This window comes from Hippopotamus amphibius, chromosome 7 (genome assembly GCF_030028045.1).
Source record: "Hippopotamus amphibius kiboko isolate mHipAmp2 chromosome 7, mHipAmp2.hap2, whole genome shotgun sequence".
NCBI classification, from domain to species: domain Eukaryota; kingdom Metazoa; phylum Chordata; class Mammalia; order Artiodactyla; family Hippopotamidae; genus Hippopotamus; species Hippopotamus amphibius.
Genome location: NC_080192.1, coordinates 136,864,538 through 136,880,112, shown reverse-complemented (window position 1 = coordinate 136,880,112; position 15,575 = coordinate 136,864,538). Strand labels below are relative to the sequence as shown.

The 15,575-nt window shown below is 48.2% G+C and overlaps 1 protein-coding gene across 1 annotated transcript in view; it reads right to left on the bottom strand.

Moving 5' to 3' along the window:
* Positions 1-15,180, bottom strand: part of CYRIA (CYFIP related Rac1 interactor A) — a 56,147-nt gene extending 40,967 nt beyond the window's left edge. The window contains exon 1 of the mRNA XM_057743226.1: positions 15,034-15,180. The gene's annotated coding sequence lies outside the window, so the exon portion shown is untranslated. The remainder of the gene's footprint in view (positions 1-15,033) is intronic.
* Between the last annotated feature and the right edge of the window lie 395 nt (positions 15,181-15,575).

The window sequence follows — 15,575 nt, the reverse complement described above, 5'->3', positions numbered from 1 at the left end:
CCATTATCCCAAAAAAAACAGAGCATTGTGGGCGACGCGGGCGAAGCCGAGTGCACACACACAAGCGGACATTGTGAGGCTGTTTGCACAACCCCGCGGTGCTCCTCGCGGATTTCCTGCCAAGGAGACATTTCCATCTCGCGGAGGCGGCGGCAGACGTTTGCTCATTCAACATGGCTTCGGGCCGCGGGCTGGGAGAGTCGGGGCCGCGCCGCCCTCTGCCGGCCATCTCCGGAACTGCAGGCGGGGGTGGGCGGAGGATGACGCTGGCCGTACAGCATCCCAGCCTCTTCTCTCCTTTCCCTTCTGAGGGAGCGCGGTGCGAAAGGCTTGAGTTTTGGGGTCTGGACAGCCTGTGACACGTGCTGGTTGCAAGTCCTTGGACGAGCCAAGTCACCCCCCCTCAGGTCGCACTTTCCTAGGTGGAGTCCCCAGCACTCCTTTGGCTGTGGCGAGCCCTAAAGGAGATGACATACACCACAGAGCGCCTGCCACTCAGCCAGTGTAGAATAAATACCCGCATTTCCCTTCTCCGCCTGTCTCCAGTAGGGTGGGCCTTGTCATGTGACCTCTGGAACTAGGAAAGGAAATCAACAAGTACCTATGGGTAACGTCTTGGCTTAAACTGTAGCCAGTGTTCAGGGCAGATGTGTGACTTTATCTTCCTGATGTGTCATCTCTCTCTCTCTTTTTTTCAAATTGTTCTCCCTTGCTTTACAGTGTGTGTTCTGTATTGGCAAGGGCAGCCCCAACATGCAGTATTTCAACCAGCATCTGATATGCCTGACCTTCAGGACAGGCTCAATTGAGGGTGGGGGATGAGCTGGAAGAAATTCTCAGCTAAGTTGACTTTCGCAAAGATAAAAGAAAGGGGACTTGCCTGGTAGCGCAATGGTTAAGAATCCACCTGCCAATGCAGGGAACGCGGGTTCGATCCCTGGTCTGGGAAGATCCCACATGCTGCGGAGAAACTAAGCTCGTATGTCACAACTACTGAGCCCATGCACCATAACTACTGAAGCCCACGCGCCCTAGAGCCCATGCTCCACAAGAAGTCACCACAAGAAGCCTGTGCATTGCAATGAAGAGTAGCCCCTGCTCGCCACAACTAGAGAAAGCCCACACGCAGCAACAAAGACCCAATGCAGCCAAAATAAATAAATAAATTTTTTAAAAAAAGATAAAGACCACTCATATTGAACTTCTTAACTGAGCTGTGATGTTTAATGTAGCAACAAGAACACAGAACTTGGGTTTGAATCCCAGCTCAGCTATTTAGCAGCTGGGCGGTCTTAATCAATGTATTTAACAACATTTACTTAACCTCCCAGAGTCTGAGTTTCAATATGAGTAAAACAGAGATGATTTCAACCTCTTCAAGGCTGGTTTTTAGGAACAATGGCACAACATATGTAAATAGCCAGACGCATAAATGGTAGTTGCCACAGTCACTATTACAATTATTATTTTTCTTGTTCCACTCACTGGTCTTAGTTCTGTCCTCCTGGCCATGAAGAAAAGTCCCCTTTCTGACACAACTATTAACATCTATTAAATACCATCTTAGAGGATATATGTTGATAACTTCCAAGTTTATAACTGTCACCTTGATCCCCTCACTTGAACTCCAGACTCATTTATCTCACTGACTGCTTGACTTCTAACAGACACATTAAACTTCACACATCCAAAATTAAAGTTTTGGATTTTTTCCCTAGAAATCTGCTCCTTCTCCAGTCTTTCTTCTCTCAGGAAAGGGCAATTCCACGTTTCCAGACACTCAGTCTAAAAATGTCAGTGTCATCCTTGGCTTTTCTTTCTCTCACACCCCACATCTAAGCTAACAAATCCCACCAGCTCTTCTTTTAGGATATAGCTTGAATTTGATCATTTTTCAGACATGGAGGCATCATCAGAGTCTTAGACCAACCTACCAGCCATCCCATCTCTTGCCAAGAGTATCATACTCACTTCCTAAACAGATTTCCCAGCTCCCAATCACTCAGTCAGTTACCCATCTGGCAGTTCTAATGATGTTTTAAAAGTTTCAGCGTGTGTCACTCCTCTGGTCAACAAAGTCCTAGGTGATGTTACCCCAAGGTACTTCACCTCCTACAACTCTCCCTCCATTGCTGGGCTACTCACTGCTTCTGGCCTCTTCCCTTTTTCATTCTTGACCTTATCACATGTGTTTCTGCCACAGGACCTTTGCTAGTCCTTAGGCCTAGAATGCTTTCCCCCAATATATCTGCATGGGTTTTCTTTAGGCCTCTGTTCCGGGCTTACTTTTCAGTGGAGCCCAACCTAACCACCCTCTCCGACATCATACTTCACCTTACTCCCCACTCACTTTATTTTTCTTTTTAATCTCTATCACCATTGACATATATCCCGCCAGCTCCCAGACAAGGGCCTGACACACAGTTGGAATGCCATACATACAGGTGGCCTGAATGGAGTCGTCTGTTCATGAACACAACTCCCATGATCCCCTGGAGCTTCTCTTCCAACCAAACATAAGTTTCTTCCTCCAGCCCCACAGGAGGAGAGGCTCTCAGGCCATCTGTTATTTTGGCCAGACACTCTTATTTGGATAAGAAAAGGGGAGAAGTAGTCACTCCGGCGGATGGGAAAGTGCGTGGTCTGTGCTTCTAGTCCCAGCGAGGATCAGCATGAACCCCTAAAATAGAAACTGTGTTTGGAGGGAAAGTAGAGGGAGAGATGGCCAGGAGAATCTGCTGAGGACTGGTTATACCGGAACTCTGAATCCAGAAAGCAGAAGCAGGACACTCCAGGGCAGAAATGCAGCTCGGCGCCTTGGACGGGTTATTATGTACCCTGGGGCCTGAAGGTCATGGAAGCTACCCTGACTGTAAGGCCTCTGTCATGCCACCAAATGCACAGGCAGTCACTGCCTCTTGTCATAATCTGTTTTCAGTCACTTGTTTGCTATAAGACCTTGGGGAAGGTCATTTCCCCGCTCTGAGTCTCGTCCTTATCTGACTGGCGAGATGATCTGGGAAACTCCTCCTTGTTCCAACAGCCTGAGGTTTTAATGCAATGAGAATGTCCAACAATTTCTAAAAATGTATTCAGGCAAACTAAAGCCACACCAGGAGCTAAGTTAATTAGAAATGGGATGCAACTTCCATTTAAGACACAGAACTGTGTCCTGACAGTTCTTCCACAGAGCATCCCTGGCTCGTTCCTTGAAGCCCTTTGGGTTTCCAGCTATTTGAGAAGGATGGTTGTGATAGACTCCCAGCACCATGCTATCTCGAAACTGGCCACTGCTGCTCCAGAGTTTACCTCTGTGAAAAAGCAGTAATTCAGAAATCAGGTGGTACGTTTGTTTTTTGTTTTTTGTTTTTTTTTTATTTTTGGGGGTACACCAGGTTCAATCATCTGTTTTTATACACATATCCCCGTATTCCCTCCCTTCCTTGACTCCCCCCCCCCCTCGAGTCCCCCAGGTGGTACGTTTAAAATACTAAAGAGAAGTTGTTCTCAAGCCCTTGTGTACTTCTGAAGCATCAAACATCATGAAATACAAAGATATACTAAGACTAATTTTCATATATTTGATAAAGTGGGTCACAAGGAACCTATATTAAGCAATGCTTGGGCAGCCTGGTTTCATCTATCATGCGTATTCAAAGGTCTAACGTGACGTTCTCTAATTCAGACTCTTTTCCTTTGGAATTCCAGAAGCGATTGAAGAGCCACCACAGTCCCAGTCCTTGGAGCCCAAATCAGATCTCACTGCAATTACGATAATAGTAAAATTGTAACATTACGGCTCTAGGTTGGGGATAATTTGCAAACACCAAAGCTATGTCCATTGGCTTTCAAAAAAATTCCAAGAGATGGTGAAATGAGGCTGTTAATTCCCAAGGCTTTGGAAGTCTATTTACTTTGCCCAGGAAATGGCAGCAATTAGTTGAAATAAGTAATACATTCTTTCAACATTCCTAGAAATTACCTGTAACATCGAAGATTCTGTTTAGTTGGAAACAACACTCTGTGGGCTCTGCCGGGTGGTCTATCCACCTACCTTTCACTTCATGTGTGATTTGCTTCAGCTGGTTCCCACCTCCCCCCAAATCCAACACCCTTCCTCTCCTTTGTCACTGGCTCCCAAGTTAGAACTGGCCTCTTCCTTCTTATGGCCCTAATATATACACCCTGTGTATCCTGCATGTATTTCTATCAAAAATGTAATATTCATATGTGTCTGCTGAGCTTCCTAAAGGCAGGTGTTAATCATTGGACCAGCCTCCATACCCCGCACAGTCTTTAACATAGTACAGGAAGTCGGGGCATAGACAAAGGAGCAACTGCCTAAACACCTGCTCTTTTTAGAGACTGGAGCTACGTAAGACATGGTCCCTGCGGTGGCCTGGGGGCACCATCCAGTGAGGGTGAGAGCCTGTGTTTAAAGATGGCTGTGAAGGATGGAAAATTCTAGTGAGGACTGGTATCTGAGAAGAAGGTGGAAGAGAGGGGAGGACTTCTCTGGCTGGAAGGATCTAGGAGGGTTTCATGTAGGTGGGGCCTGTGGAGTGGGCGGGAGGCCAGGGAGAAACTGTCAGGAAGGCCTGGGGCTGGGAGGAAGGGAACCCCAGGTCCCCCATGGCTGAGATCACGCTCTCTGTGGGTGGAGCTGAGAGTCCTCTGGAGTGACAGCTCTCACAGGCCTGGCCATGAGACCTGTGGCAGGTCTCAGTCTTCTGGTTATGATGAAGTGGCGGGACCAGTTTTCCTATGTGGCTTTTAGACCTGCTATAAAGGTGGTTCTCTGCCAGGGAAACTTACGTCCACCACCAGCCTGGGGCCTGCCGTGCTCCTGGTGCCAGTCCTGGGGGGAACCCCTGCAGGTAGGAGAGGAGGAAAAAGTGAGAGAGAAGGAGGAATGAAAGAAAGGAAGAAAGGGAAGAAGGAAGAAAAGAAAGAAGAAAGGAAGGAAGAAAGAAAGGAGAGAGGAGAGGAAAATCATTTCCCCACTTTCACATCTGGTTTAATAAAGATGTAACTGGCTTCAGGCGTAAGAAGAAACAGACTCATAAAGGTCTCATCCTATGTTTGACGATTGAAAGAAAGAAAACTTGAGTCATCAGAAAAGCAAAATACGGCCTCAGTGATGCCCAAATTAGCTTCTGAAAAAGGCATCTCCCACCGCTAGGAGTCACTTTCACAAAGAGAGGCTTGTGGAGCCATCTCAGCACAAGGAGGCTGAGCTGGGAGAAGTGCAAGGTCAGAGACAGATGTGGCAAAGGAACAGTGACTCCTCATCAAGTGGGGGTGGAATTGCATTGTGTGGATGCTCTTTTAAATCAAAATTCCTGCGTGGTGAGCAGGGCTGCATTCTGAAGTGGTCCTCACTGCCTTGCGCCTTTGGGCAGTGGGCCAGCAGTGGGTCCTGCCCCAGGTAAGTCCTGTCCACTACTCTTCACTCATCTTTCCTAATAGGTATCAGTGTGGACACAGAGGGCCCTGAACCTGAAATTCTAAAGACTCCAAAAATGATGTCATTCAACCCCCTGCCTCTCAAATCCCCATTCTTAGATAAGCATGGTAATAACAGCTGCTGAGTGTCAACCTTGCAGTCAATGCCATTTTAATCTCATTTAATTCTTATAATAACCCTCCAAGGTAGATAAGTAGTTTGGCTTTAAGAGTTACTAAGGCAATACATTTCTGCGAAAACTGCTTTTCTTTGGGCAAATGTAAGAGCTTGCAGTTAAATACCTTCTCCACTAAGGGGCATGCTCATCTCATGTTAAAAATGCCTGGCCGGTCAGGGTAGGTACTTAGTACAAAAGCAGAAGTTTGGAAAAAGGACAAAGCAGGGGGATCAATTTCAATGCCTTGAATATATTCTTAGCAGTAAAAAGGGTTCAAATTCACAGCTGTGGTACCCAGTGCTTACTTAACACACTAACTCACTTCATTCCTGTTCAAGGTCATTTCAAAAGCATTGATCTTGACTGGTTTGCTGGAAGTGAAGCCATGACATTTGGGAAAGAAAAATTAATAGATCCAGCCATTTGGCTTAGTAACCATTCTCCCCCGCCTCTTTCCCTAATTTCTTAAATCATGTTTTCCACCCAGGGAAACATCTGTCTGGTGGCTGAATCAACTTGACTCCAGTTGCAAAATGTAAAGAGTAAAACAAAGAAAGAAAGAAAATGCTGAAATCCTATCCAAGCTCATCAAAATGAATTATGACAGCTCACTCTGGTGAAACGTCCACTTAAAACTATATTTTGGATCTGGAAAATACTCTGGAAGTGTAAACTAAGAGAGCGGGAGACCCTCCCTTAGTGATCGGTACCCCCACCCTGTGCAACTGACAGCGTGCAGAAGTACAGCATTGCTTTCACAGAGGGGGCTCCTGCAGGAGCCTCAACACACACAGAGAAGGCAGCAGAGTCACCGCAGAGCTTCCCTGCTTGGATTGATCTGCCAAGACCACAATTAAACCAAACAAACAACCTTACCGAGTTTATCTCCAGATTTACATTTAAGCTTAGCCCTGCTCTTGATGACTCAACCAAGCACTATCCTGGTTTAAACTTTACCCTGCAGCCGGGGTTCCCAGGCTGGTGTCTGTGGCCACAAATGACTAAATTTGAAAGCTGTGCCCTGCATCTGCTCTAGGGCTCCCAGTCCTCACAGACATATCAAGTACTGTTTAGGCTATTTCTCAATTCCACTTGACGATAGCACAATGTTACTCAAGTGCCAGGTCTGGGGCTGCTTCGCAGTTCCTACCAGCTGAGAACCCAGCTAAACAAAATAATCCCAGGCCATTGGGTGGAGTGGAATGTGGAGTGTGGGAAACACACTGAAGGGACAGTGGAGACTCGGGCTCTGCTTTCACTTACTAGCCTATGGCCTTGGCCATGAGCTTGAGAACCACGGCACTAGACTAAGGATGTGACGTTCCAGTGCCAGATCTCCTTTTCATCCTGTATCTCACAAGTAAACAATTGTTTTAGGATTGATTATTCACAGATACATGAAATCAGGGGTGCCCCCTTGTACTGGTTTCATATTCATTTTGTCTTATGAGTGAGTTCATTTATTGACCCCACCTGGCACAAATCAAAGTTCAAAAAGTAAGCAGGGGTGCATGTTGTAAGCACCCGCTGTGGACCAGGTCTTATGCTGAGGTTCCGCATCCTGGAGCCTGAGACTAGATGGCTATATGGTCTTTACTCCTGCCACTTTTAACACTGCCTCCCATTCTCCCGGCCTCCATTTACTCATCTGAAAAAAGGATCAGGCAGACGCAAGAGCAGGTGATCTCACAGATCCCTCTAAACAGTAAGCTTTTATGAAATTTCCAAGGCAGAACTCTCTCTATAAATCTTTGTTAAAATAAAAAACCCAGGTGTTTAAATGTAATAGTTACTTAAGATTAAAGAAAACACACAAACGAAACAATCCATCCATTGTATGCAGTAATTAATTAATGGGACTCACTAATATTTTGTCCGTCACTGACCAGGCAGCTAGCATCTCTCGGAACCAACACCAGCAGCTCCCGTTTGGCTCCAACCAGGTTGTCAGCAGCTCAGGGCTGTCCCTGCCGGGGTGTGACCTGGAAGATGCACGGGGCGCACACGGCAGGCACCCTCTTCCTACCCTCGGCCAGGGGAGCGGGTTGGCATGGTGACGCCTGAGACAGCCTTCCCCTGATGCCTCTCTTCGTTTTCACTCTGTTATCACTGTGTGAGATCTTGCCCCAGAAGAACAGAGAAATCCTGAGGGCGAGGTCTGATGTCAGGGGAGAACAAGCAAGTCTTTGTCAGGCCCTTCAAGGAGGAGGCCCGGCCAGGGCTCTCAGGCCGCACACAGAGGGGCCTGTGCTCGCTCTGCCTGGAGCAGGGGGCCTGCTCCGTCCTGCGCAGTGGGGGCCCTTTGCTGGTGCATCCTGAGCTTGCGTCCTCGCCCGACACCAGAGCTGGGCAAAGTGGACGGATCCCCACCTGGTGCCTGCAGGCATTTCACACCCAAAAGGCTTAAAGCAGAGCTTACTGCCCACACCAACACCCGAAAACCACCCTCAAGAACTCCACCCTCTAGCTCTTCCCCCAGTCTCCCCCTCAGAATGGCACCCCCTCCCTAATCATCCTCAGTCAACTCCTCCCTCTTCTGTCAACCCAGTGTCCGCTCCCCAACCCCCGGCTCCTGCCTCCATCGCCTCCTCACCACCCCCTGCACGGCAGACTCCCCCAGCTCCTCTGAGAAGCCGCCAGGCTGAGGGAGCTCTCCAGCCTCTGGTCTCCTACGCGCTTCATGTGTCCAAATGGCACAGAAGGTGTCCCACACAAGTGAAGTCTCACTGTGTTTATTGAGCTGCTGGTTCCGGCTTTGAAATGCCATCATCTAGGATGAGTCCTGCACCCAGGAGATGCCTAATAAACAGGCATTAAATGATCAAAACCACAGCACATCCCAGAATCAAAATAAAAACATCCAATACTCACTGAGCCCTGATGACGTGCCAAGTACCGCTATGCGCTGTTACGTGCACGAACTCACATCCTGATGGGCTCTCATTCTGCCGATGAAAACAAGCTGGATGAAAGCTTTGGCCAGCCCGAGCTCACCAGCAGTAAGTGGCAGAGGAGGGTCTGAACCTGGGCTGTCCAGCTGCAGTCTGTGCTACGAACCGTGGCATGGCACAGCATCTCATGATAACCCCAGTGAAAGCAAATCTCACCCACTTCCAATGCACGCTGTGCTATGGGGCCTCCCTTAAAACTAGGGACATGGGCCTTTGCAAATGTCATCACATGTCCAGCTCCTCATATCCAAATCATGGTAACTGAAGAAGATTGGTAGACTGCCATTGCCCTGCTTGCTAGGCTAGCAGCAGAATCAGGGCAGAAAGAGCTGACACAGGGGGAAGAGGGTCCTGCAGGGGTGCTGACGGCCAAGCCCACGTTCACATGAGCGATTCTGCAGGACTCCTCTCTCTGCCGGTCTGCAGCCTGCTCCTGACCCCTGGCTTCCCTCCTTCTTTCCAGGTCAGATGCAGTCTCCCTCCTGGGACCTCTGGGCTGGCAGCTTACAAGTCCCCAAGAGAGAAAGGAAGCTTGCCATCAGGGCCAAACCCAACACTCCAAGCTGATTCTTCTGTTTTTCAACCCAGAGAGGGAGCCAAGCTGAAGTTGGAGGATGGAATGAGGGCAGCAGCTGCACTGGGGGCTTCCAGCAGAAGGCTGGGGGGGTGGGGTGCACTCGAGCCCCCTTTTACTCTGTGCACTGGCTCAACTGTTCTGTTTTCAGGGCTGGTAGAGACCCTCCATGAGGAGGTGAAGGCTCTTGTTTCTCACCTTCTAGACCCCCTGGTGGTGATGATGCGAATTTGAGTCCTACATTGGGGTCCTATGGGACTATGTGGGGGCTCAGCAGGATTCAAGGACTCTTCTTGGGGACAAGTTCAGAAATGGAAGCTGGACACTCAAGCCCAACAGCCTCCTAGTGACTATGGAGAAGGGAAGGCGTTTCCCAGGTCAAAGGTGAGTCAGTGCCAGGCCTGGACTAGAACCCAAGTTAAAGCTGATGCCAGTCATCCCATCCCATCCCTCCCTCCCTCCCTCTTCCCTCTTTCTCTTCCTCTCTCCTTCCCTCCTTCCCTCCCTTCCTTCCTCCCTTTTCCCTCCCCTGCAGGCCAAGCTGTAGAGTGTTTGCCCGCACGAGAGGGAGCTACAGAGGACTGCCAGGCACGCGCATCCCTCACTCCACAAGGAGCTGCCACTGCTCCACCCAGTTCTGCAGTTTGAAGCCGGAGGTGAGGGCCCCTTCCAAGGGTGAGTCTTAGTTGTAGAATCTCCTCCTTGGTCTACGGGAAGCTTTGCCTATTTATAGATAGGGCGACACATAGCATGTGCAGCAGAAGAGGGGCAGTTAGAAGAGGGTTTGAATCCTGACCACCTAATAGCTGTGGGCCTGGGGCAAGATGCTTCGTCTCTCTGCGCTGCAGTCTCCTCTTCTGTAGCGGCACCAAGACTCCCGCCTGCGGTGCTGGTGAACATCCAATACTATGACCTTCGGTGACCTTGGCACATCCAGGGACGTATGTGGGTCAGCAAGGTCGATTCTAACCCACGCATCCATCTCCAGCCAGCAAGTGTGCCTGAAGGTCATGGGCACCAGGCTCTGTGTTAGGTTAGAATAAATTCTATACAATATAAATGTGTGTACACATATATATATACACGCACTTACATACTATACATATATACACATGAGAGTGTGTATATACATACCATATATATATATACACATATATATACCTATTTTTTTTTTTCTGAGAGAAAGGTGGAAGGACAGATACAGTTTTAAAAATCTCTTGCAGTTTTCACTGGGAAGAAGCAGACCCCGGTCTCTGTAAAGTTGAGTTTTGCCACCAGACAGCTATGCGGTTCCATCAGTGTTTCTGGTTGATGGAAATGGATTCCTCCTCCTCCTCTTTCTACTTCTTTTCTTGGTTCCCCTTACCCTATCCTGTCACTAACACCTCCATGGGGGTCAGAGAAGAGATGAACTCAAATTAGTCAATTTGATTATTTTTAGTCACTGTTGAGAACAAGGTGGGTGGATGAGGAGGTGGCGACTAACAGGTTTTTAAAAAGCGGAGCTGAGGCATTAGCTGTGCATGATGATGGCTCCGGCTATTTCCTCCCCACCCCCATCACAGAGACCCGAGTGTTCGCCCTTCCTTATGAGAGTGCGGTTCTGTACTCTCTCCCAGATCCCAACTCCTACTCATCCTTCAATGCCCAGCTCATATGGTCCCTCTTGGAAGCCCCCCTGACTTGCCTGGGCAGACGGCAGGCTTCCTCTCTGCACCCACATCACTTTGCTCATGCTGGGGCTCCTGCCCACCATCTCCTCCTGTGACTGTTGGTTCCTCTGTCTCTGTCATGAGCTTGTGAACTCCTTGAGGGGCTGACCAGGCTTGACTGGTCTTGATACTCCCAGGCCTAGCACAGTGCCTGGCACACAGTGGGGGCTCAGGTATTATCTGTTTCATGAACGTGCACGTTTCTAATGAGAACACTCTTATTTTAGTGTTCAACAGAGAAAGGTTCAGAAATGGGCATCACCATTGGTTTTCTGGCTAGAAAAAAACAGATCAAGATTCCATCATTTCTACTAGAACAGCATGGACTGTTGCCAGCCACCTTCTCGCATCAGAAACAAAGCTCCTGTTCTAACTGTTCACCAGCAATTTGTGCACCAAGATGCACATGCAGGGCTGTCAGCATTTACCATCCCCCAGGGCCCTGGTGGTGGAAAGGCCGTGTATCTACCCTCACAACCATCCCATTCAGCTCATCTGTATGAACCCATTTTATATGAGGAAACTTTTACCTTATCATATTACAAGGAGTAGATATAAAATAAGCACTTTAGAGAACAGGGGTCAAATAAAATTCAACCCTTTGCTTTGTAAAACCACAGCCTTACCAGGTCATCCGTCTTTGCTTAAAGCTCTATTACCGGCTCTGAGCTGTCCTCAGGATGGGCTCAACCCCTTCCTTGGTTAATCCTTCCAGCTTCTGTCTCTGAATGAGTCCCTGTCTTTCTGACTCCTCAGCTCACCTCCACAGCCACAGTGAGTGACGGTGCTGCAGTTCCTCCAAGAGGCAGCCCTTGTGCACACTTCTCCTTTGCCTGGAAACGCACGACACCTTCCCTGAAGTTTCCCACCTTACCCGCTATTCACCTGTCGGACGACTCCTCATCTCTAGGACTCAGTGGAGATAGCGTGTCCCCAGGAAGCTTACCCGGCTCTGTCCCTCACTCCATTCACATGCTTCCAGGGACGGGGAGCTCACTACTTCAAGTGCCCCACCTCTTGGTCCCTCACACCCACTCTAATCGAATACTGATAACTGGTGTATTTTCTAGTCACTAGCAGGCCTCCCAGTGAAGCTGTAAACACCTCGAGGGCAGGGGCTGAATCTCAGCATCCTTTTCCCAGTGTCTAGCACTGGCCCCGACATAGAATAGGCGCTCACATGTTTCCTGAATGGATTGGTCCTCCCTCTACCCAGAAGGCTAGACTTGGCAATAGTCTAGGTGAATAAATTCCAAGACAACTGGTACCAGTGACCTGTGGGAGGTTCCAGCAGAAATTCCCACTCTAGCAAATTGCTTCCACAATGACCACATTAGGACAACTGCTCACTTGGACCCAATTTATCAACGCATCTTCTCCAAGCAGCTTTGAACCAGTGCCGGGCCAAGAGCTCTTAGGATGGGGCCAAGTCTCATTTATCTCCAGAGTCTCAGTACCTAGTGCTCAATACAGGTTTTGGAATGAACAGCAGATACTCTACTGGGCAAGATTATCCATCTTTATTTCTATTTCGGGATATTTTAGGGATGAAGCCTTTGAGATGCTCTGGGGAAAAAGGAGGAAGGGTAGAGGATTCTCTGGAAAAGCCAACCAGAACATAAAAGCCCAGGTCTTCACAGTGGCTCACGAGGCCTGTACCATCTGCCCACCCCTCTCAGTCCTTGCCTCCTCCCACTGTCCCTCCTTCTTTCTGCTCCAATCCTATTGGCCACTTGCAGATCTTTAAAGCTCAAGCACATCCCCACCTCAGAGCCTTTGTTCCTGTTTTCCTTCGAGCCTCCCTCCCTCACTTTGTTCCAGTCCTGTTCCAAGGACACCTAACCAGGGAGGCCTTCCCTGGCATCCTGCCTAAAACAACGATGCCTGTTCTCCCTACTTCCTGTCACTCCAACTTGGCTTTATTATTATTATTTTTGCTTTATTTTAATATTATATTATATTTATTTTTGCTTTATTATTATTTTGCTTTATAACTTAATAGTACCTGTTATAATATATGTTTGTTTATTTATTGACACTCCCCTGATCCCACTAGAATGCAAGCTTAAAGAGAACAGGAATCATGTTTGTTTTTGTTTTGTTTTGTTTTCTGTGGGTCCCTAATGCCAGGAATGCCCCTGCTGTGTAGCGCATGCTCCACACATATTTGTGGACTTCGTGGGCGGCTGGATAAATGAATGCCCCACAAGAGCTAACAGTCAAGGAAGAAAGCTAGTGCCGTGCGCCTGGACCAACACGTGCTGGAAGCCTAACCGTCTCACTGAGGGGCCAGGACACCTGACCCCGCACCAGCTGACCCCAGTTGTGAGGCCCTTCTTCCAGGTGTTGGAAGTATGCTGGTCTGAAGCGAAAAAGCTGCCGGGAGTTAGTTTTCAGCTACTATCTGATGGGCCAAACGATGGACTCCGGGGGTGGGAGGGTGGTGAGCCCTGAAGTTGGATGTAATAGAGCAAACCTTCAAGTGGCCCAGCTGCAGAGGGCAATGTGGCCAAAGTGAGGCAAAGGAAGGCTGCATTGGAAAGGAACTCTGAAATCAAGAGCTGTTAACAGCTCCTCCCTTCTTTACCTGTGTGTGTAGACAAGGCCTGTCCCTAGATTATAGGCACAGGTTCAAATGGAACCCAATGGGGACTCAAAGCTGCACTGAAATACCTCTGAATAAGGTTGGCCAGGGAAAGAAGCTGACGTGTTTTGAGGTTTACTATAAGCAAGAAACCACGCTAATGTAGTATCATCTCCTTTGAGCCTCACCACAAGCCTACAACACAGGGAGGACTGTCTCCGTCTTATGGATGGGGAAACAGAAGCTCAGGAATTTACAACCTTCCGGGCAAAATCACTCAACCCATAAATAGTGGAACTGAGATTTGAAGTCAGGTCTGTCTAATTTCAAAAGCTCTTCTCCTTCCTCTGAATTATGCTACAGCTCCGGGACCCCTCCGGGGAAAGAAACCATAAGAGGAAGAAAGGAAAGAAGTACAAGATAAATCGGTTCCCCTCAAGAATGAGAATCTGGTATAAGGAACAAGTCTGGGATAAAATAATCTGGGAACTCAGAATTAGAAAATACCTGAGAAATCATCTGGTCTTACCTTTTGTACTGTGCTTGGCTTTATAAACATGCTTCTGGTTTTCAGGGAAAATCAAGATATCTCCATGAAAAAGAAGAGCTTCAGGAGAGGACCGCAGAAGGTAACAGTGGCAACCACTGAGAGAGTAACAGGTGTGCGATCATCTCAGCGTCCTGTCACCTCCTTCATCACGGCTGACCTTGGACACGTGGCTGCCCTGGGCCAGCTTAAAGGACATGTGCTAACACAACAAAGCCCAAGGAGCTGAAGTCAGCAGGTCTTGAGTTATGTGGGAGGGGCGTCAACTCATGTCAGGTCCAAGTTCAATGAAGAAGTTCAAGTAGGTGTGGTCCTCTCCTTCCAGGTAAGAAGAAAAGTACCCATAATGGGGAGGAGGTGAAAGAGGGAGAAAACCAATGTGCTGGCAGTGAGGGAAGAGGGAGAGGGGAGCGGTGATCTGTGGCTGGTGTGCTGTGGCTGCGGTGCCGACTTTGCCTCTAAATTCAGCTGCATTTACCTCTAAAAATGTTACAGCAAGTGAGATGACAGCCAGACCTCTGGCACGAGACAAAATTCCATGCCAGGTCAGCTACTTCTCTCCCTGCTGGTCTCAATCTAGATGGCCTGGATGGGCAGAAAGAAGGCCTCAAATGGATTCTGCAGGGACAAAGCGACCTACAACGACCTCTCTAATCTGCTCTCCCCCTGCGTGTAGTTCCAAGCTACTCTGTTTCCTGCCTAAACACTCAAAAGACTCAAGATAGCAACAGCTCCCACTCAGAATGCAGTTATAGAACCCAGGGACATTTAACCACTTCAAAATTGCAGCTACTTTGAAGGGCACATCAATTCTTCATTATGACCTTGGTTTTTTGTTGTTGTTGTTGTTGTTGTTGTTGTTTTCTTGGTGCATGTATATGATGTTAGGAAGCATAGCTTCCAACCAGAGATGACAAATCTGGTGGAAAGACCATCCTTAATACACCCGGGTATTCTGTAAGCCTGTATATCACATTATCTGCACGAAAATGTTGGTCATCCCTGAGCTGTTGACTGTAAGCAGAGACAGTTGTTTCTTACCTGGAGAACTCCCCTGTGACTCAGATTCACCAATCCAGGCTGATGGAATGCACCAGATGAGCAGCTGTTTGGCCAAGACAAGTCTAGCTCCGCAAATCAGGGCTGTGGCCCCCAAGAGTGGTTCCTCTGTCCTTGGTGAGTGATGATCTGCAGGAAGGGAATACAAGTCATGTTACCAGGAGAGGCCATTTCCTCTTCGTTCATCATAATACACTTTTTTTTTTAAAGAGAGCAGAAAGAGTCCCAGAATCACAGATTACCAGGGCTGGAAGACATGCAATAACGTTGTCAAATGCTTTTGTATTTGGGGAAACTGAGGCTCAGAGAAGAAAAGAGCTTCATTCCAGGGTTCAGCCACTCGGGAAGAGATTCCAGATCAGAACATGTCTCTGACTCTCTGGCCTCTGGAATTTTTTTTTAAACTCAGCCACGTGATCAGGCTGGCTTCTCAAACAAGTGGTCACTGACCCTGAATGGAAGGCTTTTCTTTTTTTTTAATGGATCTTCAAAAAGAGAGGTGGCACTTTTTCCAGATTGCTGTT